At 41.6% G+C, this 26,964-nt stretch overlaps 1 protein-coding gene across 2 annotated transcripts in view; it reads left to right on the forward strand.

The window, feature by feature from the left end:
• Positions 1 to 14,502: 14,502 nt before the first annotated feature.
• LOC129051045 (protein FAM27L-like) overlaps positions 14,503 to 26,964 on the forward strand; it is a 39,332-nt gene continuing 26,870 nt past the window's right edge. Inside the window, exon 1 of one of the 2 annotated variants that reach the window (XM_054535565.2) lies at positions 14,503 to 14,856. The gene's annotated coding sequence lies outside the window, so the exon portion shown is untranslated. The remainder of the gene's footprint in view (positions 14,857 to 26,964) is intronic. The other variant, XR_008515006.2, reaches the window with a different exon arrangement.

The raw sequence follows: 26,964 nt of genomic DNA on the forward strand, positions 1-26,964 counted from the left end.
TGTAGGCCTCAATAGGCTCCAAAATGTGTTTTTTGTGTATTCTACAAAATAACTGCCCCAACCTTCTTAGTGAAAATAAAGGTTTAAGTCTCTGAGATAAATCCACACATTGCAAAGCATTTCCACAAATAAATAGTTGTTAGTTTCTGTCATAGGATATTTTGTTTATCAATATACATGCACATGGGCTCTGAAATATCCCTTTGTTGATGCTTCAAAAAGGGTGTTTTTAAACTGCTGAATCAAAATAAAGTTTTAATTCTGAGATCCACATATTAGAAAGCATTTTCACAGATAGCTTCATTCTATTTTTTATAGGGAATATTCAGTTTTTCACCATAGGCCTTGATGGGCTCCAAAATGTCCCTTTGTAGATTCTACAAAAAAACAGTGTTCCTAGCCTGTTGAATCAAAACCAAAGTTTAACTTTATGAGATGAATCCACATATCACAAAGCATTTTCACAGATAGCTTATTTCTAGTTTTCATTGCAGGATATTCGGTTTCTCAATATAGTCCTCCATGGGCTCTGAAATGTTGCTTCATGGATTCTGAAAATATAGTGTTTCCAACCTGCTGATTCAAAGCAAGGGTATAACTCTGTGAAAGAAACCCACACAACAGAAAGCATTTTCAAAGATAGCTTGTTTCTTTTTATCATGGGATATTCAGTTTTTCAGTGTAGGCCTCAATTTGTTCCAAAATGTCTTTTCGCACATTCAAGAAAAAGAGTGTTTCCAACCTGCTAAATCAAAAGAAAGGTTTGACTCTGTGAGATAAAATCACACATTACAGAGAATTTTCAGACATAGCTTTTTATAGGTTTTTATTATGGGACATTTGGTTTTTTACTGTATGCCTCAATGGGCTCCAAAATATCCCCTCATAGATTGTATAAAAGAGCATTTCCAACTTACTGAATCAAAACAAAGGTTTAACTCTCTGAGACGAATTTACTCATGGCAAAACATTTTCACAGATAGCTTGCTTTGAGTTTTTATCACGGGATATTCCATTTTTCTCTATAAGCCTCAATGGGCTCCAAAATGTTCCTTCATACATTTTACAAAAAAAGTGTTTCAAAACTACTGAATCAAAACTAAAGCTTAACTCTGTGAGATGAATCCACATGTCGCAAATCATTTTCATAGATAGATTTTTTCTAGTCTTTATTGTGAGACATTGGATTTTTTGCTGTAGAACTCAATGGACTCTGAAATATTGTTTCATAGATTCTATAAAAGCAGTATTTCCAACCTGCTGAATCAGAAGAAAGGTTTAACTCTGTGAGATGAATCCACACATCACAAAGCATTTTCGCAGATACATTGCTTCTAGTTTTTATTGCGAGATATTCCGTTTTCACTATAGGCCTCAAATGGCTCCAAAATGTACCTGCTTAGATTCTACCAAAAAAAAAGTGTTTCCAACCTGCTGAATCAAAACAAAGTTTTAACTCTTTGAGATAAATCCACACATCACAAACATTTTCACAGATAGATGTTTATAGTTTTTATTGTGGGATATTGATTTTTCACTACATGCCAAAATGGGCTCCAAATTGTCCCCTTGTAGAATGTACAGGCAGGGTGTTTTCAAAGTGCTGATGTAAAACAAAGTTTTAACTGTGTAGGATGAATCTACACATCACAAAGCATTTTTACAGATACCTTGTTTCTAGTTTTTATCACAGTATATTTGGTTTATCACTATTTGCCTCAGTTTGCTCTGAAATATCCTATCATATATTCTATAAGCTCCACCTCCCGGGTTCATGCCATTCTCCTGCCTCAGCCTCCTGAGTAGCTGGGACTACAGGTGCCTGCCACCATGCCTGGCTAATTTTTTGTATATTTAGTAGAGACAGGATTTCGCCATGTTGGCAAGGATGGTCTTGATCTCTTGACCTCGTGATCCACCTGCCTTGGCCTCCCAAAGTGCTGGGATTACAGGCATGAGCCACCGTGCCCGGCCAAAGAGTGTTTTTAACCTGCTGAATCAAAAGAAAGGTTTAACTCTGTGAGGTAAAATTACGCATTGCAAAGCATTTTCAGAGATAATTTCTTTATTGTTTTTATAGCAGGATATTAGATTTTTCATGACAAGCCTCAATGGGCTTTGAAATATCTCCTAGTCGATTGTAAAAAAGGAGAGTTTCCAAACTGCTGAATCAAAAGAAAAGTTTAACATCATGAGATAAATCCACAAATTGCAAAGAATTTTCACAGATAACTTCTTTCTGGTTTTTATCACAGGATATTCAGCCTTTCACTATAGTCCTCAGCTGACTGAGAAATGTACCTTCATAGATTCTACAAAAAGAGTGTTTCCAACCTGCTGAGTCAAAACAAAAATTAAAATCTGTGAGATGAAATCACATATTGCAGAACATTTTTACAGAGATCTTGTTCTAGATTTTATCATGGCATGTTCGGTTTTTCACTATAGGCCTCAATAAGCTCTGAAATGTCCCTTCATAGATGCTACAAAAACAGTGTTTCCAACCTGCTAAATGAAAAGAATAATTTAACTCTGTGACATGAATCCACACATTACAAAACATTTTCACACACAGCTTGTTTCTAGTTTTTATCACGGGATATCTGTTTTTTTTAGTATAGGCCACTATGAGCTCCGAAATTTACTTCTGTAGATGCTACAAAAACAGTGTTTCCAACCTTCTGAATCAAAACAGAGGTTGAATTTTGTGAGATGAATCCACAAATCTTAAAGCATTTTCACAGATAATGTTTTTTCAGTTTTTATTGGGGGTATTTGCTTTTACATGATAGGCCTCAAAGGACTCAGAAATTTCTTCTTTTAGATTCTACTAACAGAGTGTTGCCAACCTGCTGTATATAAACATAGGTTTAACTCTGAGATAAAGCCACATATCACAAACATTTTCACAGTTAGTTTGTTTCTAGTTTTTATCAAAAGATATTTGGTTTTTCACTATGGGTCCTAATGGGCTCCAAAATGTCTCCTCATAGATTATACAGCAGTTTACAACCTGCTGAATCAAAAACAAAAAAGGGCTTACCTCTGTGGAATAAGTCCAAACATTTCAAAGATAATTCACAGGCAGCTTGTTTCTAGACTTTATCATGGCATATTGGTTTTTCACTATAGGCCTCAACAGGCTCAGAAATATTTTTTGGTTGATTTTACAAAAAAAGTGTTTCCAACCTTTTGAATCAAAACAAAGTTTAAACTCTGTGAGATGAATTCACACATCTCAGTGTGTTTTCACAGATAGCTTGTTTGTAGTTTTTGTCAAGGGATATTCATTTATTTATTGTCGCACTCACTGGGCTCTGAAATATCACCTCATAGATTCTACAAGAAAAGCATTTACAAACTGCCGAATCAGAAGAAAAATTTAACTCTGTGAGATGAAATCACACATCATAAAGCATTTTCAGAGATAGCTTCTTTATAGTTTTTATCAAGATATATTCAGTTTTTCAGAATTGGCCTCAAGGGGCTCCAAAATGTCCTCTCATACAGTCCACAAAATTAGTGTTTCCTGACTATGGAATCAGAATGAGGGCTTAACTCGGTAAGAAAAATCCACACATTGCAAAGCATTTTCACAGATAGCTTGATTCTAGTTTTTATCAGGGAATATTTGGTTATTTACCATAGGACTCAATGGGCTTTGAAATGTCTCTTCTTAGATTCTACAAAAAAAGTGTTTCCAACCTTCTGAATTAAAAGTAAGGTTTAACTCTATGAGATGAATTTGCACATCACAAAGCATTTTCAAAGATAGCTTGTTTCTAGTTTTTATCATGGGATATCCAGTTTTTACTATAGGCCTCAATGGGCTTCAAAATGATCCTTCATAGATTCTACTAAAAGAGTGTTTCCAACCTGTTTAATAGAAACAAAGGTTTAATTATGTGAGATGATTCCACACATCATGAAGCATTTTACCACACAGCTTGTTTCTAGTTTTTATTGGTATTTTACTATAGGCCTTCATGGGCTCTGAAATGTCCCTTGGTGGATTCTACAAAAAAAGCATTTACCACCTGCTGAATCAAAACAAGGCTTTAACTCTGCGAGATGAATCCACACATGGCAAAGTGTTTTTACAGATAGTTTTTTTCAGTTTTTATTGGGAAATATTTGATTTTTCTTTACAGGCCTCAAAGGGCTCAGAAATGTCTTTTTTCTGATTCTACTAAAAGAGTGTTTCCAACCTCTGTATATAAACATAGGTTTAACTCTGTGAGATAAATCCACACATTGCAAAGCTAATTCACAGATAGCTTATTTCTAATTTTTATCACCAGATATTGGTTTTTCAATATAAGCCTTGAGATCAACTCACACCTTGCAAAGCATTTTCACAGATAGCTTTTTTAAGTTTTTATCAAGGGATATTCACTTTTTTATTGTATGACTCAATAGGCTCTGAAATGCCCTTTCATAGATTCTACAAAAAAAAGTGTTTCCAACCTGCTGAATCAAGAAAAGTTAAACTCTGTGAGATGAAATCACACATCAGAAAGCATTTTCAGAGATAGTTTTATTATAGTTTATACCACAAAGTATTTGGTTTTTCAGGATTGGCCTCAACAAAATTTTAACTCTTTGAGATGAATCCACACATCACAGAGCATTTTTCACAAATGGCTTGTTTCTGGTTTTTATCGTGGGATAACTGGTTTTTCAATATAAGCATCAATGGGCTTCGAAATGTTCCTTCTTAGATTTTACTAAGAGACTATTATCAACTTCCTGAATACAAACAATGGTTAAGTCAGTAAGATGAATCCACACATTACAAAGCATTTTCACAGATAAACTTTTTTTAGTTTTTCTCACGGAATATTACATTTTTCACTATAGGCCTCAATGGACTCTAAATTACCCTCTCTTACAATTTACAAAAACAGTGTTTCCAACCTACTATATATAAAGAAAGGTTTACCTGTCTGAGTAGAATCTGCACATGCGAAGCGTTTTCATAGATAACATGTTTTCAGTTTTCATTGCAAAATATTCAGTGTTTCACTATAGGTCTCAATGGGTTCCAAAATGTCCCTTCGTAGAGTCTACAAATAAAGTGTTTCCAACTTGCTGAAACAAAACTAAGGCTTAACACTGAGAGATGAATCCACACATTGCAAAGCATCTTCACAGATAGCTTATTTCTAGTTTTTATGATGGAATATTTGGTTTTACACTACAAGACTCAAAGGCCTCAGAAATTTATTCTTTTAGATTCAAGTAAAAGAGTTTTTCATACCTGCAGTATGAAAACAAAGGTATACTTCTGTGGGATAAACTCACACATCACCAAGCATATTCACAGATAGCTTGTTTCTAGTTTTTATCACAGGATGTTTAGTTTTTCACTAAGGCTCAATGGGCTTTGAAACATCCCTCTATAGATTGTACAGATTTGACCTGCTGAATCAAAACAACGTTTAAATTTTTGAGATGAATCCACACGTCTCAAAGCATTTTCACAGAGGCTTGTTTCTACTTTTTATGGCAGGATATTGGTTTTTCTCTACAGGTCAATATTGTCTTTGAATTGTCCCCTCATAGATTCTACAAACACCAAGCTTCCAAGCTAATGAAGCAAAAGAAAATTTAACTTTGTAAGATGAATCTACATTTGCAAAGCATTTTTAAAAGATAGCTTGTTTTTAGCTTTTATTGCTGGATATTCAGTTTATCACTGTAGGCCTCAATTTGCTCTGAAATGTTTTATTGAATATTCTACACAAAGAATGTTTCCAACCGCTGAATCAAAAGAAAGATTTAACTCTGTGAGATTAAATCACACATTGCAAAGCATTTTCAGGACAGCTTCATATAGATTTATCACAGGATATTTGGTTTTTCACTGTAAGCTCAATCAGCTTTAAAATGTCTCTTCATAGATTGCACAAAAAAAGAGTTTCCAACCTGCTGAATAAAAAAAAAGTTTTAATGTTGTGAGGTGAATCCACCTATTGCAAAGCATTTTCACAAATATCATTTTTTCTAGTTTTTATCATGGAATATTCAGTTTTTAAGTGTAAGCCTCAGTGGGCTCAGAAATGCCCCTCAAAGATTCTACAAAAAGAATTTTTCTAATCTGCTGAATCAAAGCAATAGTTCAACTCTTTGAGTTGAATCCACACATCACAAAGCAATTTCACAGATAGCTTGTTTCAAGTTTTTATCACGAGATATTCGTTTTTTTACCATAGGCCTCACTAGCTCAGAATTGTTCCCTCTTAGATTCTACTAAAACAGTGTTTCCAAAATGCCATATAAAAATAAAGTTTTAACTCTGTATGATGAACCTACACATTGCAAACCATTTTCAGACATAGATTATTTCTTGTTTTTATCATGACATATTCTGTTTTTCACTATAGGCCTCAAAGGTCTCCAAAATGTCCCTTTGTAGATTCCACAAAATGAGGGTTTTCAACCTGCTGAATACAAACAGAGGTTTAACTCTGTGAGGTAAATCCACACATCACAAAACATTTTCACTGATAGTTTTTTTTCTAGTTTTTATCGTGCAATATTTGATTATTCACTATAGGCCCAATGGGATCCAAAATTTCCCTTTGTAGGTTCTACAAAAATGTATTTCCAACCTGCTGAATCAAAACAAGGTTTTAACTGTATGAGATAGATCTACACATCATAAAGCACTTTCACAGATTGTTCTAGTTTTTATAGGGGGATATTTTGTTTTTTACTATAGGCCACAGAGAGCTCAGAAATGTCTTCTTTTAGATTCTGCAAAAAGAATGTTTTCCACCTGCTGTATATAAATATAGGCTTAACTCTGGGAGAAATATCTGCACATCACAAACATTTTCACAGATGGCTTGTTTCTAGTTTTTATCACGGGATATTTGGTTTTCCACTAGAGGCCTCAATAGGCCCCTAAGTGTTCCTTTGTAGATTCTAAAAAAAGTATCCAATTTGCTGTATAAAAACAAAGGTTTAACTCTGTGAGATGTGTGCACACATCATAAAGCATTTTCACAGAAGGATTATTTTTAGTTTTTTCATAGGATACTCTGTTTTTCATTTGAGGTCCCATTGAGATCTGAAAAATCCCTATGTAGATTCTACAAAAAGAGTGTTTCCAGCCTGCAGAATCAAACCAAAGGTTTAATTCTGAGAGATCATTCCAAACTTTGCAAGACACTTTTACAGATAGGTTGTTTCTAGGTTTAATTGTGGGATATTTGGTTTTTTAATACAGGCCTCAAAGGGCTCTGAAATATCCCTTCATAGATTCTATGAAAATAGTGTTTCCAACTGGCTGAATCAAAACAAATATATAACTCTGAGAGAGAAATCCACACATCACAAAGCATTTTCGCTGAGAGCTTGTTTCAAGTTTTTATTGCAGGATAATCAGTTTTTTACTATAGGCCTCAATGGGCTTTAAAATGTACCTTCATGGTTTCTACAAGAAGAGTGCTTCAAACCTGCTTACTCAAAGCAAAGGTTTAATTTTGTGAGATGAGTCCACACATCACAAAGCATTTTCACAGATAGCTTGTTTCTAGTTTTTATTGCAGGATATTTGTTCTTTCACTGTAGGCCCAAATGGGCTCCAAAATGGCCTTTAGTTGATTCTACAAAAAGAGTGTTTCCAACCTGCTGAATCAAAAAATATTTAACTCTGTGAGATGAATCCACACAATGCAAAGCATTTTCAGAGGTAGCTTGTTTTTAGTTTTTATTGCAGGATATTATATTCAGTGTTTCAGTATACTCATTTATAGGTTCTGAAATGTCCCTTCGTATATTCTGCAAAAAGTGTTTCCAACCTGCTGAATAAAAGCAACTGTTTAACTCTGAGAGATGATTCCACACATCACAATATCTTTTGATTGATAGCCTGTTTCTAGTTTCAGCAGGGGATATTCAGCTTTTCACCATAGGCCTAAATAAGCTTTGTAATGTCTTTTCATAGAATCTACAAGTAGAGTGTTTCCAGTCTGCTGAATCAAAACAAACATTTAACTCTTTGAGATGGATTCACAAATCCCAAAGCATTTTCATAGATAGCTTGTTCCTACTTTTTATCAAAGAATATTCACTTTTTCCATTTATTTCTCTATGGGCTCTGAAATGTCCCTTTATAGATTCTACAGAAAGAGTGTTTCCTATTGGCTAAATCAAAACAAAGTTTTACCTCTATGAGTTGAATCCACACATCACAAAGGATTTTCACAGATAAGTTGTTTCTCGTTTTTGATATGGGATATTCAGCTTTTACTATAGGCCTCAATGTGTACCAAAATGTCCTGTAGATTCTACAAACAGACTGTTTACAACTTGCTTAATCAAAACAAAGTTTTAATTCTGTGATATGAATCTATACATTGCAAAGCATTTTGACAGCTTATTTCTAGTTTTTATCTCCACATATTTTGTTTTTCATTACAGGCTTCAATACGTTTTTAAATATTTTTCATATATTATACAAAAAGAGTTTTTTTAACCTGCTGACTGAAAAACAGGTTTAACTCTGTGAGATGAATCCACACAATGCAAAGCATTTTCATAGATAGCTTGTTTCTAGTTTTCATGGCAGGGTATTCGGTCTTTCACTGTAGGCCTCAATGGGCTCTGACATGGCCCTTAGCACATTCTACAAAAAGAGTGTTTCCAACCTGCTGAATCAAAATGAGTGTTTAACTCTGTAAGATGAATCCACACAATAAAAAGCATTTTTACAGATAGCTTCTTTGTAGTTTTTATTGCAAGATATTCAATGTTTCAATATACTCATCCATGGGCTCCAAGATGTTTCTTGGTATATTCTACAAAAAGAATGTTTCCAACCTGCTGAATAAAAACAAAGATTTAACTATAAGAGATTATTCCACACATCATGAGACCTTTTGACAGATAGCTTGTTTCTAGTTTTCATCGTGGGATAGTCAACTTTTCACTATAGGTCTCAATTAGCTTTGGAATATCCTTTCATAGAATCTACAAAAAGAGTGTTTCAAGCCTGCTGAATCAAAACAAGGGTTTAACTCTGCGAGATGGATCCACACATCCCAAACCATTTTCACAAATAGCTTCTTTCTCCTTTTCATCAAAGGATATTTACTTTTTCCATGTACTTCTCCATGGGCTCCGAAATATCACTTCATAGATTCTACAAAAAGAGTTTCCAACCTGCTGGATCAAAACAAAGGTTTAACTCTGTAAAATGAATGCACACATTTCAAAGCGTTTTCACAGATAGCTTTTCTCTATTTTACGTTGGGGGATATTTGATTTTTTGCTATACTCGTCCACGGGCTCCGAAATGTCCTTTTGTAGATACTAGAAAAACAGTCTTTTTATTCTGCTCAATCAAAACAAATGTTTAACTCTGAGAGATGAATCCCTGCATGGCAAAGCATTTTTACAGATAGCTTGTTTCTAGTTTTTATTGTGGGATATTCAGTTTTTCACTGTAGGCCTCAATGGGTTCTGAAATGTACCTCTGTAGACAAAGGGACAAAAAGAGTGATTCCGTCCTGCTGAATCAAAACAAAGGTTTATCTTTTTGAGATGAATTCACACATCACAAAGCATTTTCACAGTTTCTTTCTAGTTTTTATCGTGGGATATTCAGTGTTTGACTCTTGGCCTTAATGGACTCTGACATGTCCCTTCATAGATTCTATAAAAAGAGTGTTTCCAACCTGCTAAATCAAAACAAATGTTTAACTCTGTGAGAAGTATTGACACATCGCAAAGCAATTTCAAAGATAGCTTGTTTCTAGTTTTTATTGCGGGATATTTGGTTTTTCACTATAGACCAAAATTGGCTCCAAAATGTACCCTTGCAGATTCTACAAGAAGAGTGTTTCCAACCTGCTGAATCAAGACAAAGGATTAACTCTGTGAGATAAATATACACATAGCAAAGAATTTTTACTGATAGGTTGTTTCTAGTTTCTTTAGTGGGATATTCGGTTTTTCACTGTAGGCCTCAATGGCCTCTGAAATGTCCCACGGAGATGGTACAAAAAGACTGTTTCCAATGTGCTGAATAAATACAAAGGTTTAACTCTATCAGATGAATCCAAACATCACAAAGCATTTTCACAGGTAGATTTTTTCTGGTTTTTAATTGTGGGATATTTGGTTTTTCAATATTGGCCCTAATGGGCTCTAAAATGTCTTTTCTTAGATTCTACAAAGAGATTGTTTCCAACCTGCTTAATTAAAACAAAGATTTAACTCTGTGAGATGAATCCACACATTGTAAAGCATTTTCAGAGATAGAATTTTTATTATTTTTATTGCAAAATATTCAGTTTTTTACTATAGGCATCAATGGGTATGAAACGTCCTTTGTATATTCTATTTTAAAAAGTATTTTTTAACCTGTTGAATAAATACAAAGGTTTAACTCTGTGAGATGAATCCACATATTGCAAAGCATTTTCAAAGATAGATTGTTTCTACTTTTTATTGCAGGATAATCAGTGTTTCACTATGGGCCTCAATGGGCTTCAAAACATCCCTTCATAGATTTTACAAAAAGATATTTTCCAATCTGCTGAATCAAGACAAAGGATTCAATCTATGAGATGAATCCACACATTGCAAAAAATTTTTACTTAGAGCCTGTTTCTAGTTTTTATCATGGGATAATGGGTTGTTCATCAACGTGCTGAATCACAAAAAGGTGTAACTCTGTGAGATGGAATCACACATGGCAAATAATTTTCAGACATAGTTATTTGTTATTGTTGTAGTGGGCCATTCAGCTTTTCTCTGTAGGCTTCAACAGGCTTCTAAAACTCTTTTCATAGATTGTACAAAAAGAGTGTATCCAAAGAGCTGAATCAAAACAAAGGTTTAATTCTGTGAGATAAATCCACACACCGCAAGGTATTTTCACAGATAGCTTGTTTTTAGTTTTTATTGTGTGATGTTTGGTTTGTCAATGGGCTCTGAAATGTTTCTTTCTTGAATCTACAAAAGGAAATTTTTCAATCTGCTGAATCAGAAAAAAGGTTTAACTCTGTGAGATGAATCCACACAATGTAAAACATTTTCACAGATGGCTTGTTTCTAGTTTTTACCACGGGATATTCAGTTTTTCACTACAGGTCTCAATGACCTCCAAAATGTCCCTTCTTAGATTCTCCAAAAAAAATTGTTTCCAACCTGCTGAATAATAACAAAGGTTTAACTCTGCGAGATGAATCCACACATGGCAAAGCATATTCAGAGATAGATTTTTTATTGTTTCTATCAAAAAATATTTGGTTTATTACTATAGGCATCAATGGGTGTGAAATGTCCCTTTGTATATTCTATAAAACAAGTGTTCACAATCAGCTTAATAAAAGAGAGGTTTAGCTCTGTGAGATGAAATCACACATTGCAAAGCATTTTCAGACATAGTTTCTTTTTAGTTTTTGTTGATGAATGTTTGTTTTTTCACTATACTTCTCAAGGGGTCTATGTACCTTCGTAGACTGTACAAAGAGTGTATCCAACTTGCAGAATCACAGCAAAGGTTTAACTCTATCAGATAAATCCAAATATCACAAAGTGTTCTCACAGATCACTTGCTTCTAGTTTTTATCATGAGACATTTTGTTTTTCACTATAGGCCTCAATGGGCTCCGAAACGTGTTTTCCTAGATTCTACAAAAAAAAGTGTTAACAATCTGCTGAATCAGAAGAAAGGTTTAACACTGTGAGATGAAACCACAGATTGCAAAGCATTTTCACAAAAAGCTTCCTTTTAGTTTTTTATTGCAAATATTCAGTTTTTCACTATAGGCCTCAATGGGCTTCCAAATAACTTTTCTGAAATTCTACGAAAAACGAGTTTCCAACCTGCTGAGTGAAAACAAAAGTTTAACTCTGTGAGATGAATCCACACATTGCAAAGCATTTTTACAAATAGGGTTTCTAGTTTTTATGGTGGGATAATCAATTTTTCACTATAGGCCTTAATGAGCTACAAAAAGGCTCTTCATAGTTTCCACAATTAAAGTGTTTGAAACCTGTTGAAACAAAACAAAGGTTTAACTCTGTGAGACAGATCCACACATTGCAAAACATTTTCACTGATAGCTTGTTTCTAGTTTCTATCACAGGATATACAGTTTTTCACTATACGCCTCAATGGGCTTTAAAATGTCCCTTTGCAGATTCTACAGAAAGAGTTTTTCCAACCTACTAAAAAAAAAAAAAAAAAGTTTAACTCTGTGAGATGAATTCACACACAGGAAAGTGGTTTCACTGATTGCTTGTTTCTACTTTATATCGTGAAATATTTGGTTTTTTAGTATAGGCTTCAATGGGCTCTGAAACTTTCCTTTGCAGATTCTACAAAATGAGTGTTTTTAACTTATTCAATCAAAAGGAAGTTTTACCTTTGTAAGATGAATCCAAACATCACAAAGCATATTCACAGATAGCAAGCTTTTAGTTTTCATTGCAGAATATTTTGTTTTTCACTATATGCCTCAATGGGTTCCACAAAGTTTATTCATAGATTCTACAAAAGGAGTGTTTCCAACCTGCTGAATCAAAACAAAGGTTTAACTCTTTGAGATGAGCCCACAAATCCTAAAGCATTTCCACAGATAGCTTGTTTCTAGTTTTTACCATGGGATATTTGTTATTTCACTATAGGACTGCATGGGCTCTGAAATGTCCCCTCGTAGATCCTACAAAAAGAGTGTTTCCAAACTACTGAATTAAAACAAATCTTTAAATGTGTGACATAATTTCACACATCACAAAGCATTTTCACAGATAGCTTGTTTGTAGTTTTTATCACGGGATTTTCGGTTTTTCACTATAGGCCTCAATGTGCTTTGAAATGTCTCTTCTTAGGTTCTGCAAAAAACGTGCTTCCAACCTGCTGAATCAAGACAAAGGTTAACTCTGTGAGATAAATGCACACATTCTAAAGCCTTTTGACAGATAGCTTGCATGAAGTTTTTATCAGGGGATATTGTTTTTCTCAATGGGTATCAAAGGGCGGCCAAATGTCCCTTCACAAATTCTACAAAAAAAGTCTTAAAAACTGCTGAATCAAAACAAAGATTTAGCTTCATAAGATGAATCCAGAAATCGCAAATCATTTCGCTGAAGGCTTATTTCTAGTTTTTATCACAAGATAATCAGTTTTTTACTATAGGCCTCAATTTGCTCAAAAATGTCCCCTCATAGATTCTAGAAAGAAAGTGTTTCTGACCTGCTGAATCTCAGGAAAGGTTTAACTCTGTGAGATGAGATCAGACATCAGAAAGCATTTTCATACATAGCTTCTTTGTAGTTTTTATCCCAGGATATTCAGTTTTTCACTATATGCCTCAAAAAATTTTGAAATGTTCCCTCATAGATAGTACAAAATTATGAGGGGACATTTCAAAAGATTGTACAAATCTATGAGGGGACATTCCAAATGAGGGGACATTTCAAAAGAGTGTATCCAACCTTCTGAATCAAAACAAAGGTTTAACTCTATATAATCAATCCACACATCACAAAGCATTTTCACCATATCCCCCAAAAAGGAAACTCTTGTTCTCCTTCTCCTATTGGAGGGCTGCATGATTCCTATAGGATGAAAAGCAGGCAGCCGTGGCTGGCTTTTGCCTGGTAATCTAGGCTCTGTTTCATTTCGTCTGCACGTCCTTTCTCATAGCGGAGAGGCTCTTTCATTGGGCTGTTGCTGGGTGGGACTGCCTCTCGCCACAGTTCTATTGGCTGCCGGGGATTTCAGGGAGCAAAAGGGACTTCGGGTAGGCAGGCTGTGCTCCAGGTTGTGTATTATGATCTCGTTGTGGTGCCTGAGGTTGTTTCCACTTTGCAGGAGACTTTTGGGTCCTCTGACAGGAATCCTTGAACGTTGCTTGGATTCCAGCACAGGTCAGCTCGTTCTCTCATTCGAACCTTGATTTTCCCTTGTTTTCCCTTGTTGAGGGGCAACAGTGCCCCTCAACAGCACTGCTGGACACCCTTTCCCTGCTTGCAATCGCCACAGACAGCCTCTGAGACAATGTCTCAACCTCCTCTGCACCCGTGAGAGGCCAGTTCAAGGTGTGAGAACACTGCTATACCTTGGACTTGCCTTTGCCATAGTTCCTGCCTTTCCCAGGGAGCCCCTGCGAGGCCCAGGATGAAGGGAGGCAATGAGGTCAAAGGCCCGGCCATCTTTCGCTGACACCCGCCTCTGGGGTCTCAGGTATGAGTTCATCACCCAAAGACCCCTCAACAGCTCACTAGACTATATTCCAATCCCCATGGGACCCAGTTCCTGAACGCAGCCTCTTTCGGGAAGGGAGTCAGAAGAGCAGTTTCCAGAGACCAACTCACACTCTCCAAATGCCTCCTTCTTCCATGGGACTCGACCACGGAGACGGCCCGAGGGGGCCTTACGGCCGAGACTTGTACGGTCCTGCAGTGGGTTATCATAGGCAGCCTTTTTCCTGATACCAGGCCAGCTCTGCCTGTACCATTTTCCTCCGCTTAAGCAGGCTGACAGCTCTGACATCTGGGCGCCGGAGACTGCCTCGCTAATGCGCATGCGCTAGTCTCAGGGCACCAGGCCTGAGCTGTAAATTCTGGCTAGCGTCACAATGAATGCCACCGTCACCTAGCGACAAATCCCTGCGGCTTGGCGGAGACAGAGACCTTTGTGGAGGTGCCTAGGCGGTGGACTCTCCCCTGTCTTCTCTGTGGGATCCACGGGATAGTCCCATGATCCTAGGAGAGGGCAGACGTGAGCCAGCCTGAAGAAACGTCAAGCAGAGCCCCAGGAATAAACCGTGAAATCCCTAAGGATCCAAAAGGATCTGCAGGATGCCTCAGGCCTGCCTAGTCATTGTAGGGGTGAGTCTTTTTGAAACTTGCCCCACTGTGATTTTTAGATACAGCCCACCTGTGTTCCTCAGGGTTGCTCTCTTAGGTGGGGCTTCCTTCATAAACATGCAGCCTCAGAAGCTGCCGGTCTGTGTGTTCTGTGGGAGTGTTACGAGTGTTGGAAGTCTGCATGTGTGTGTGGCTTTGTGTGTGTGTGTGTGTGTGTGCCTGTAAGTGTAGTCGACTTAAAGGAATGTGGCTAATGCAGTGCAGCGCTTCTTTTTTTTGAGTCTCCCAACCTTTTGTTGTCCTGTCTGTGTGGCTCCGCTTGGTCTGCGGGGCTCGGTGTTCTTTTTTTTTTTTTTTTTTATTATACTTTAGGTTTTATGGTACATGTGCACAATGTGCAGGTAAGTTACATATGTATACATGTGCCATGCTGGTGCACTGCACCCACTAACTCGTCATCTAGCATTAGGTATATCTCCCAATGCTAACCCTCCCCCCTCCCCCCACCCCACAACAGTCCCCGAAGTGTGATGTTCCCCTTCCTGTGTCCATGTGTTCTCATTGTTCAATTCCCACCTATGAGTGAGAATATGCGGTGTTCTTTATCTTTCTGTGGATCATGAATCCGCAGTGAATTGGGAGGCTGGCTGAGACCGACCTGGGTCAAAATAACCTCCACTGCAAAAAAAAAAGCCACGCTTCTAGAAAGAACAGGAACACACCACACCCAAGAAAGGACATATACCAGTGTTTTACTGTCTTGCTTCCAAGTCACGGAAAGACACTAGTAGTTCTGTCCGCGGGGCCCCTTGAATTTACATCGAATTTGGTTCCCAGCCGAGCAGGTACTTCCTGTCGTGACGGGGCACTCCTCCATCATCTTCGGATTTCATTCAGGGACAGAGAGTGTGAGCAGCAATAAGGTCAGATAGGGGAGAGGACACAATCTGTTGTGGGGTGGATGAGGTCCCACACCTTTACCTGCAAAAAAGGTGAAGACAGATGAAGGTGCTTCCAACTGCATCCCCTCAATACCTTAATTGCACAACCAGTACACCCATGGCCCAGTGTTCAGGTGGGAGTACTCCAAGGTGCAGGGAACATTTGGAGTGCAAACTGAGGCCATCCTGGCAAACTCCTGATTTGGGGGCTTTCATACCTAGAGCCAAATAGAAGTGTGATGGGTTGATGCTGGGTAGGATGTGGCCACCCCACTTGCCTCTTCTTTTGCTGACTTCCATATTCCTCGTCGGCCTAGGGTTTCCTGGGGCTGGCTCAACGTCTTACACACTAAATGTTTCCCAGTTCACAGAGGATGATCCTCATGGGAATCCATTACATGAGTGTTTTCTTCTAAACGCTGTCACGTTTTAATGACTGGCAGCTGTTATACTTTTAAAACCATAAATTCCCATTACATTTGCCAACAGGGAAACTCTCGTTCTCCCACTTCTATTGAAGGGCTGCATGATTACTATAGGATGAGTAGCAGGCAGCCATGGCTGGCTTTTGCCTGATAATCTAGGCTCTGTTTCATTTCATCGGCACGTCCTTTCTCATTGTGGAGAGGTTCTTTCATTGGGCTGTTGCTACGTGGGACTGCCTCTCACCATAAATCTTTTGGCTGCCAGGGATTTCAGGCAGCAAAAGGGACTTCAGGTAGGCAGGCTGACCTCCAGGTTGTGGGTCGTGGTCTCCTTTTGGGGCTGAGGTTGTTTGCACTTTGCAGGAGCGTTTTGGGTTTTCTGACAGGAATCTTTGAACATTGCTTGGACTCCAGCACAAGTCAGCTCGCTCTCTCAGGCAAGCCTTGATTTTTGTTGGCTTTCATGGAGGGTCAACAGTGCCCATCAACAGCACTGCTGGGCACCCTTTTCAGGCTTTCAATCACCACAGACAACTTCTGAGACAATGTCTCAACCTCATCTGCAGCCATGAGAGGCCAGTTCGAGGTGTGAGAACACTGCTCCACCTTGGACTTGCATTTGTCACGGTTTCTGCCTTTCCCAGAGATCCTCTGCGAGGCCCAGGATGAAGTAACGCAGTGAGGCCAAGGGCCCGTCCATCTTTTGCTGACACCTGCCTCTGGGGTCTCAGTTTGGATTCCATCACCCAAAGACCCCTCAACAACTCACCAGACTATATTCCAATCCCCATGGGACCTGATTCCTGCAAACAACCTCTTTCAGGAAGAGAGTCAGAAGAGCAGTTTCCAGCGACCAACTCGCACTCTTGAAACGCCTCCTCGTCCAGCGGGACCCGACAAAGGAGACGACCCGAGGGGTCCCTAAGGTCAAGACTTTTAGGGTCCCGCAGTGGGTTATGGCAGGCAGCCCTTTTCCCGATACCGGGCCGGCTCTGCCTGTACCATTTTCTTCTGCTTGGGCAGGCTGACAGCTCTGACAGTCCGGTGCTCCGGCCTGCCTCGCTAATGCGCATGCGCTAGTTTCAGGGCACCAGGCCTGAGCTGTGAGCTCTGGCTAGCATCACGATGAATGCCACTGTTGCCTAACGACAAATCTGTGCGGCTTAGCTGGGAAGGAGACCACCGTGGAGGTGCGAAGGCGGTGGACTCTCGCCTGTCTTCTCCGTGGGATCCACAGGATAGTCCGAGGATCCTAGGAGAGGGCAGATGTGAACGAGCCTGAAGAAACGCAAGGCAGAGCCCCAGGACTAAACCGTGAAATCCCTAAGGATCCTAAGGCATCTGCAGGATGCCTCAGGCCTGCCTAGTCGTTGTAAGGGTGAGTCTTTTTGAAACTTGCCCCACTTTGATTTCTAGGTATAGCCCCCTGTTTTCCGCGGAGTTGCTGTCTCCAGGTGGGGCATCCTTCAGAACCACCCAGCCTCAGAAGCTGCCAGGCTGTGTGTTTCTGAGGGAGTGTTGCAAGTGTTGGATGTCTGCGTGTGTGTGTGGCTTTGTGTATGTGTGTGCGTGTGTGTGTGCCTGTGTGTGTGCGCGCCTGTAAGTGGAGTCGGCTTAAAGGAATGTGGCTAACGCACTACAGATTTTTTTTCCCCCACCTTTTCGTGGCCTATCTGTGTGGCTTTGTTTGGGCTGTGGGACTCCATGTCCTTTGCGTTTCCGTGGTTCCTGAATCCGCGATGAATTGGGAGACTGGCTGAGACCCGCCGGGGTTTAAGTCACCTCCCCCTGCAAAGGAGCCACTCTTCTAGAAAGAAAAGGACCACACCACACCCAAGAACAGACAACTCCCAGTGCTTCATTATCCTGTGGCCAACCCAGAGCCAGACCCTAGCAGTCCTGTTCACAGAACTCCTTGAATTTACCTCGGATTGGGTTTCCAGCCAAGCAGGTGCTTCCCATCGTGAGGGGGACACTCCTCCCTTGTATTGGGATTACATTTAGGGATGGAGAGTGTGAGCAGCAATAAGGTCAGGTAGGGGAGAGGATACAATCTGGTGAGGTATGGATGGGGTCCTGCACCTTCACCTGCAAAAAAGATGCAGACAGATGACGCAGAAGGTGCTTCCAAGTCCATCCTCGCATTCCCTTCATTACAAAGGCAGTCCACACATAGCCCAGTGCCCAGTTGGGAGCACTCCAACGTGCAGGGAACAGCTGGAGTGCAAACTTGGGTCATTCTGGTCAGCTCCCGATTTGGGCTTTCATTCCACTTGAGATTGGGATGGATGGATGTTGGGTGGAATGTGGCCTCTGCACTGGCCTCCTATTTTCCTGGCTTTCACTTCCTTTCTCAGGGTCTTGGCTTGTTCTTTCGCCCAAAGGGAGTGGGGTGGACAGATTACCTCTGAACCTTGGGTGCCTTTGATTTCTTTCTTTGTAGTTGATGTCATTACAATGAACATTGATGCCTGCCATGTGCCAGGCCTGAGTCCTGGATGCCCAGAGGAAGGAGGCACCGTTCCCCTGAGCCTGCTAATAGGTCTTCCATCCACCCTTCTCATTATAATGCAGAGTTCAGGTTTTGAGACTAGGAAAACATGAATTTGACTCCACTGGGTCACCTGCCAGCTGCTGACAGCCACTTAATTCCTCCAGGCCCAACATCCCTATATGTAAGCACAATACACAATTAGGGTTGCTGTGAGCCTTATGCAAGGGGAGACTTGGAAGTGCTTGGCAGCAGCAGGTGGTCCACCCAGACTCTCTGGGTAGGCCTTGGTCTGCTTCCCTCCAGGTCTGTGCCACCTTCACTCAGGCTCCTGCAGAGGCAGCCTGTCACCTTGTGACCAGGCTGGAAAACAGCAACTGGCAGGAGGGCATAGGGACTAAGCGGGTCCCTGTCTGGAGCCCCTGCCAGTCGGCCAGGCAGCATCTCTGGGATGGGTGGCTGGATGCCAGTGCTCTTGTCCTGGCACCCCTCTGTTTCCTGCACTGGTTCGTGATGGCAGACTTCCAGGCCTCTCCACATTCTCTGTCCTGGTGATGGTGGGAGTGTCTGCCCCTCTGAAAGGTGTCCCTGGAGGTTGGGAAATGGCCGTGCCCTTTGAACCTCACTTCTGGCCCAGTATCTGGCTCAGATAGAGTGCACGGGGTGTGTGTTGAGGAGGGTGGAGGAGTGGCAGCCCTTTACCTATGAGCCAGTGCTCTGCAGGTCTGCCCAAGGGCCAACATCCCAGGGCCTGGGCCCTAAGATGAACGCGGCATCCCAGGTCCCAGCATCTTCTGAGAAGACATCATCCCAGTACCAGGGTCCCTGTTGGATAGTGCCTCTGCCCATCTTTCCTCTGTCTCCCAGCAGGTTCATGGTTGCAGTGGCCTGTGCGGGAGGGGTGCAGGTGATGGGGCCAGGGACTTTCGCAGGAAGGAACTAGGACATTGGCCAAAGAGGCTGCTCCCTGAGCCCAGTTGTGTCCCTAATTTACTGTGTGACCTCCACAAGTCATTCAGTATCTCTGGTCCTGTTTCCCCCACCCCCACCCATACTATGTGATGGGTACAATAATACCACAGTCCCTGTGACTGTGTTTTATTCAGGAGTCAGCTGTGGGCCTCCCTGACACTCTATCCCCAACAAAGTCCAGTGTCGGGAGTTAGTTGGACCTCCACCCCGATCTTATATTTTCCAGCAGCATTTTGGGAAGGAATATCCTGAAAGGTGAGCCTGCCTGTTATCTCCTCAGAGGGTTCAGGAAATGCCGGCCCTCTCTATCCCCTTTCCCCACCATGATCCTCCAGGTCCGTTCACCTAATCATTAGGCATGAACTAATTGAACACCTGCCAAGACCCAGGTGAGCTTTTACATCTAGAGAGAACTAAGACACAGCCATGGTCCTGGGGGTCTCACCCTCTTAGATGGGAGGCCAGCAGGAGAGGACATGTGGGTCAGGTTCAAGAGTGGAGTAGGGAGTTGCAAGTGGCTAGTGCCCACCTGGGCATGGTCTCATGGGCCCTTGCCAGGAATGTGCATGCCATCCTGTTTCCATTGTAAGGCTTTTAGCAGAGAAGGGAGTGGGATTGAGAAAAAAAAATTGCCATGGCCAGGGCTGCAAGAATGGCTAAGATCCTTGGTGGTACCATGGGCACGTGGCAATGACCGGAGGTTTTGAGAAGTAGAGTAGGCAGGGTCTGGTGGTCAAGGAGCATCTAAGGGAAATCAGACCAAGTTCTAGCTTCCCAGTTTGCAGTCATGGGCAGACAGTGGTGCTATTTACTGAGGGGAGATGACTTAAGGAAGAGTAGAATGGAGGAAACACTGGGCCTGCCTGAAGGTAGATGCCAGACAAAGGGAGGAAAAGAGAAGCCTGAGAGGAAGCAGCAGGCATAGATCAAGGAGGAGAAGCACAAGAGTGCTGGCCCAAAGGGCAAGAAGTGTCCAGAAGAAGGGGGCTACAGAAAGGTCAAGTTAGATAAAGGCCATAGTACACCTATCCAATGTGGCCACCAGAAGGCCAGCTGGTCAAGGGTTTTGCTGAAGGCAGAGGACAGTGGGTCAGGAGTGAAGGTGAGGATGCGGATTGAGAGTGTAGACAACAGGCAGAAGGGGAGGGAGATGGTGTGGATAGACGGGGTGTAGGGTCATAGATGGAAATATCCCCAAGTTTAGGTGGATGGGCAGGAGATCATTGCTGAGAAGGGATCTCATAAGAAAGGAGAGGTGGAGCAGAACAGAGGGGGCAACGATGTGAGGGTGGCAGTGACACAGGGTCATTGGGGAGTGTGTGGGGACACCTGTCTGTTGGGCATCAGCTCATGGCTGAGGCCAGGCTGCTGGGCAAGCCCACAGACCCCTAGAAGAGAGGAGCTCCTGCCATGTATGGCACAGTCTTGTCATTCACCATGCACTCTAATTTCACATATGGAGTACTTGGTATGTACTGGTCACTGTGTTGGACACAGGGGACAAAAAATATGATAAGACACAGTCCCAAAGGGGCTAAGAGTACTATGGCCTCTTACTCAAAGGCTTGAACCCAGGGTTAAGCTTCTAACAAGTTGGAAGGCAGACATAGGCACCTCCATTTGCCTTGAGTACAAACAGATGTTTAGAGAGGTTTAGTGACTGGCCGAAGGTCACGATGCCGGGAAATGGCTGTGTCCAGGACAGTTCCAGGTCTCCTGCCCATAAAACCCACCCAGGCCACCAGGTTCAGTTCCAGCCAGGTGGCCTTCAGGGTTGACCACGCTGTTCGACTCGGCAAGAAGAATGCAAGCCAAAGGCAAGCACGTGCTCATTCTTCTGAGCATCCTCTGTGTGCCCAGCCCTGTTGTGGGCATGGGAAGCAGGGCAGGAGACAGGAATTCCAAATCGTGACCTTGCCATCTGCAGCTGAGGGTGTAGTTGGCGAATTTGGTGTCCCAGGAGAGGGATGTCTCCTGTTCCCTGGCTGCCTAGGAGAGGGCAGAAAGCAAGCTCTCTTGAAGGAGAGAGAGGGTGGCAAGGGGAAGGTAAGCAGGGACAACTCTTCCCCTCCCTTGAAGGAGGCCACTCAGGAATCCCAGGGAAGCCAGGCAAAAGCCCGTGGAATAAAGGGGCCTCTGAGCCTCCTCCCCACTGCTGTGGTCCTGACTCGGGGATTTCAGGGTGCAGTCATCATTCCCACCTCAAAAGGAGAAAGCCCAGCCCGGCAGAGCCAGGCTGCTGCAACTTCTTGTACAAGCAGCTCCAGAGGCCCCACATCTGAGCTGGCAGCCCGGACTGGAAGGAGCTGGGAGCCCTTGTTCCTCCTCCTCTTGTGGGAACTGTGAGTGAGCCCTCACCCATGAAGGACCAGGAGAGGGCCGCAGCAGTTTCCTCACTCTCTCTCCTCCCTCCTGAACTTCCACCTGGACCTCCCCTTCCCCCATCCTATAACCCATCTGGTGACCCCTCCTCTCTGGATCCAGGCCCTGTACCCACTTCCTAGGTCAAACTCCAAGGGCAGCCCAAAGTCACTGTGATTGAGAGAAAGAAACTGGCTTCAGGACAGACCCATCTGTTCTACTCCAGGGCCAGCTGGGGGCCTTTGGAAAGGGAAGCTGGTATCAGCAGGAAGCTGAAGCCAAGTTGAGGGGACTCCAGCGAGTCCCCTTGCCTGTACTTCCTCCTACAGCAACTCCCCCACCCCTAAGCTGGAGAAGCCACCCTGGGGTTGTTCAGCTGGATTACGCCTGGCCCAACCTTTCCCTCCCCTGACTCACCTGCTGACCCAGGCTGACCCAGAAGCCCCGCTGCCTGTCTAGTGTCTGACCTCTGAGAGAGCAGGTTCTTGGGTCTCCCTCCATCTTCACTTCACATTCCTGTCCACCAAGAGCTCTCCCCATCCACCCCTCCCTTCCCTTCAGGCCCCATGGTCCTCTGGGGATCTCCCTGAACGCTACACCTGTTATTCATCTCTTAGTCCCTGGCTCCCTGCAGCCTGCAGGGGCCTGAGATGGACCAGGACAAGCTCATCTGCCCTGTCGCATCTTTCCCCAGCCACAGCAGTTGCCCTCATTCTAGATGGATATTCTCTGCCCTTCCTAGAGCTGACTGTGTCCAGTAGAGGGAGGGGTGGGCATTAGTATGGTATGCCAGCCTAGATGGATGGTCAGTGCCAGGCTCTGGGGCATAGGAAAGACCTTGGTCATGACCAGGGATAGGTGATCACCAGGAATGCAGTTGGGCCTCCATGCCCGAATGCTAGGGAGACTCATAGCTGGATCCTGGCCATGCAGTGAGGGGACAGTGGCTGTTGGTTTATATTGAGGGGAAGATGGGGCTGACAGGAATAAGGCCCTGGGGCTGAAGGGCATAGGAGCTCTTGCTAAAATTTAGGAGGCTCTGTTTGAAGGAATCTAGTGTTGATAGAATTTCCAGAGCTGCTGCCTGGGCCAGGTAAGACCCACAGGACCCTTCTCTCCAGCTTAGGCTCCCAATGGGTGCCCACCCTGTTTCATCACCTTCTCCTAGCTAGAGGTCCCCTATGAGGCATGAAGGTGGTGGGGCAGAGGCCCCTGTCAAGGCCTTCATGTCTGCCTGGGGGCTGGACCACCTGGCTGGAGAAAGGAAGCCGAGGTAGCAGAAGGGCCTGCCTGAAGATCCTCTGAGCCTTCCTCCTCCTTTTCTACTCCTTGGCCCAGGTGGTTGTATAAATTACTATTCACCCCTATAAAAATTGTTTAACTCCATCACAAATATTTGGATAATGGGGGAAATCTCAATCTAATTACTGTTAGCATTTTGGTTTCTTTTCATTTATTCTACTTCCTATGTGTGTGTCTTGGGGAGTTCCCATAGGGGCATCACAGAGTACTGATGATTGTGCATTCTGCTTTTTCACTTACCGTATTCACCTAGTCACCCAGTGTCAGCTGCTGTACCAGGCACTAGGAACCAATAAAAAAGTGTGATTCCTACACTCAAGTAGCTTATTGTCCAGGACAGAATGGCCATCAAATCCAGTTAGGGTGTGGTATGCAGATATGATATCATATGGTTATGATATGATATGGTACATCTTCAAGGAGCTGTGTCAGGGACATGATGGAGAAGCCACTCTCCTAGGATCTTGTCAGCAAGAGGGAAATCCAGGAGTGCTTCCCAGAGGAGGAAGATGTTGACAGAGGTGAATTCTAAAGGTTTCTACAGTTCCTTCTCATGAAACCCTCTGGACCTGGTGCTTTTTTCAGTGGCAGATTTTTTTCTCATCAGTGGTAATTAAGTTTCTACTCATTGTCTAGTTCATTAGGGGCACTTTATATTTTATTAGGAAAGCATTCATTTTCTCCGAATGTGTAAATTCTCCACTTTTAAAATTTATTATGAATTTCTTTGTGGCCAAACAAATGATTTTTCTCAGATTTTCATAGAGTTAGAAAAAATGTATATTTTCTATTTAAGGGATATAAGGTCCCATATATACCAAATCAAGTTTTTGGTTATTCAAACTTTCACTTCTTTTGTATCCTTTGAGGGAGGAGGCTTTTACTCTAGTTCTAACAGAGATTTAACCTTCCACTCAAATTTTCTCTATAAATCTCTTCTTTTACTAGTTTTTCCTTTTTATATTTACTGTGATGCTGTGGGGAGCATGCAGATTTTGAGTGTTCTCTGTAATTTTCTCTATAAATCTCACCTTTTACTAGATTTTGCTTTTTGTATTTACCGTGGTGCTGTTGGGAGCATGCAGATTTTGAGTGTTCTGTCATTACAAATTGTGCCTATCATTACACGGTGTCCCTCTTTATCCCATTTCAGTGCTTAACCTTAAATTCCACCCCTCTATTATTATTATGGCCACTCTTGATTTTACTTTAGCTTTTGTGCTTTCCTGGTATCTCTTGGCATTCTTTTATTTTCTACCATTATCATTCTTTTAAGTGTTTTTCTTGTATATATACATCACTGGGTTTTTTTGTTGGTGATGGTGTTGATTGAGACAATGTCTTGTTCTGTTGCCCTGGCTGGAGTGCAGTGGCACCATCACAGCTTACTTCAGCATTGGCCTTCTAGTTTGAGGTGATCCCCCCACCTCAGCCTCTACAGTAGCTGGGACTACAGGCATGCACTGTTACACCCAGCTAATTTTTTGTATTTTTTTTTCTTTTGGATAGATGGGGATCTCACCATATTGCCCAGTTATCACTGTATTTTTAAACCCAAGCTGACCTTTGTCTTTCAATGGGAATTCATCTGTTCACATTTCATTAAACAATCGATCTACTGTAGTTGATTTTATTTCTTTTGGCTTATTTTACATTTATTGGTTTACCTTGTGGGTTTTTTTCCTCTGGTTATTGATCACTCCAGTTATTAATTTCCTTTTTCTTCCCTTGTTACTCTTTCCATTTCATTATTGGCTTCTACCCCTTCTCTGGAGTTCCTAATCAAACACATATTCTTTAGCATGTGATTCCATGGGGATTTTTTTTCTCAGCACTGTCATCTGGAGCTCCAACCTGTTGGTCTATAGACTCAGGTCTTTCTTTCTGCTTCAGTAAATCTATGTGTTGTTTGATTTGATTGTCATTTTTGTTGTTGTTATTGTTGTTTATTTTCTCTCTTCCCGTTTCTCCTTTCTTCTCTCTCCCTTTTTCCTTTTTCTTTCCCTTCTCTTCTCTCTCTTCTCTTCATTTTCTTCTCTTCTCTCTTCTCTCTTCTCTCCCTCCCCTCTCCTCCCCTTTTCTCCCTTCTCTCATCTTCTTTTCTTTTCTTTCACAGGATCTCAGTCTGTCACCCACGCTGGAGTGCAGTAGTGCAATCATAGCTCATTGTAGCCTCAACCTCCCAGACTCAAGCATTTCTCCCAACTCAGCCTCCTCAGTAGCTGGGACTACAAGTGCATGCAACAACACTTGGCTAATTTTTGTATTTTGTGTAGAGACAGGGTCTCACTGTGTTACTCAGGTTGGTCTCAAACTCCTGGGGTCAAGCGATCCACCCACCTCAGCCTCCCAAAATGTTGGGATTACAGGCATGGGTCACCATGCCCAGCTCATTTAATCTTAGTTTTTGTGTTAATCATTTAACCTTCATCATTCCTCAAATCTCTCTTTTAAAATACCTTATAAAGATGTAAATCACTAAAACTCTTATGTCTCTTCAACTTTTTTATATAAAGTGACAACTCCAAATACATCTTTCCATTTAATGTTATTTAATAAAAACCATTCTATTTTTATGCTAATATCTCCATTTGGCCATAAAACAATATATCTAGAAACAAAGTGTGAGCTTCAAAGAAACAATGATCTACTGTTTCTATGAACTTTTTACTATCCATAATCCCTTTGCTTCCCATCTACCTCAAACAAATTGAAGTTAATTATCAACTTGAAATTTCTAGAGCTTATGCAACTTCAATTCATTTCTTTCCCTTGATGTATTCAACTCTACTGCCAAAATTACAACCTTGGTTAAATGCAACTGTCTGTGTCTAATCCTTGCCAGCACCCATGCAGCTGAACATGCCCAAAAGAACAATATAACAATGATTTTCAACATTTTATATCCAGGCCAGAACTCTCCCCTGAGTTTCAGATTTATATATTTAAATGCTTACTTAACATCTCCAATTAACTACTTAATGGAAATCCCAAAATTAATATATCCATAACTGTCAAATTCTTCACCTACATCATCTCTCATTTTACAAAAATTCCATTTTTTCCTAATGAATATTTACCGTGTTCATCATTTTGCTCAAATGTTTCCTCAAAGTGGTGCCTACCTTAATCGTATTACTAAAAGTTTTTCTAAGCACTTCATTTTTCTGCCCTGCTTTGTTTTCCTCCTTAGAACCACCTGATGCACTGTATATTTTACTAATACACAGTTTGTTTCTCTTACCTGGTAGAATGTAAATTATATAAGACCAGCGATTTTTTACATCATGTTTACTTTCCAATGCCGTACCAAGATCAGTACCTGACACTGAAACAAAGGTAGATTATTCAATTTTTTTAAATGTGTTCTGTGGATTACTAGAACTGCAAAACTCACTTCAATAAGTCTACGACAGTTAAAAAATACATTCATGACACCTTATCTTCTTGAGGAATTACAGTGATTACTAGTCTTTAAAAGTAAGAAGACATAAACTTCAGTTTGAAAACAGGACTCATCATCCCACAGTTAGAGTTGGACTTCTTTGTGTGTTCAGGGACTACAGAGAGGTCAGGGGTGTTGGCCTCAGCCTCTTGGACAAGGGAAGTGGACACCTTATGAGCTCAGGACCCCTGT

Source organism: Pongo abelii, chromosome 19, assembly GCF_028885655.2.
Source record: "Pongo abelii isolate AG06213 chromosome 19, NHGRI_mPonAbe1-v2.0_pri, whole genome shotgun sequence".
NCBI lineage: Eukaryota > Metazoa > Chordata > Mammalia > Primates > Hominidae > Pongo > Pongo abelii.